Raw genomic sequence first — 867 nt, 5'->3', positions numbered from 1 at the left:
GGTGACATTTTAATTCAATATAAACACTTATTATCTGTGAAATTATTCCTTGCAGAGCGATATCATTTTCATGTTAATTTTCTTAATTTTTGTTTTCAAGAAAACAATGGAGGAACATCCATTTGTTATTTAGTTCAACTTATACTAAATTTTAAATTATTGACAGGACTACACGTGGAGGTGGCGGGGGGAAGAACGATTCTTCAGCTCAAATGTCACATTAAGTGACAATTTCCGTTTTCAAATCATGTGACCTCCAAAATGATATTTATTTTAATTTCATTTTGAGGTAGTTTTATTTTCTTCCAACATTAGTTGTCAATGAAAAATAATCACACAATTGTTAGTTTTTTGCTACAGAATGACTTCCTGTACCAAATGTCATTAACTCGATGTTCAGTTCATGATGATACTCACTTTCCCATCCTCATTATTTTCTTCCTAGCTCTGACATTTATCTAAACATTTATCATGATAAAAGTTACATTAACAAAATAGACATGAACCAACCAAAAAAAAGTTGAACGATGTTCAATTGTTGCTGAGATTTTTTAATTATTAAAGCCACGTTTTATATTTTAATTTTCAGTTTATTAATCTTAATGAATATACAATCGACATCAGAGCAAAGTGCATTCAAAATATTAAGTCAATTTATCTATCAGGATTTAGAAACAATTATCAATTACAATAATTACGCAATACTTTTAACTTAGGCTTTATAACAAGTACAAAATGCTTTTAATATCTTCCATATTTCTTAGTGTGAGTGCTACAATATTAAAACTTGTTTGATAAGGCCAATACACCCACAAAAGACCAATAATTGCCATTGCAACATCATTTGTAAATATCTGACTTTTGCTC

This window comes from Chiloscyllium punctatum, unplaced genomic scaffold, assembly GCF_047496795.1.
Source record: "Chiloscyllium punctatum isolate Juve2018m unplaced genomic scaffold, sChiPun1.3 scaffold_91, whole genome shotgun sequence".
Classification (NCBI taxonomy): domain Eukaryota; kingdom Metazoa; phylum Chordata; class Chondrichthyes; order Orectolobiformes; family Hemiscylliidae; genus Chiloscyllium; species Chiloscyllium punctatum.
Note: the sequence above shows the minus strand (reverse complement) of the source record.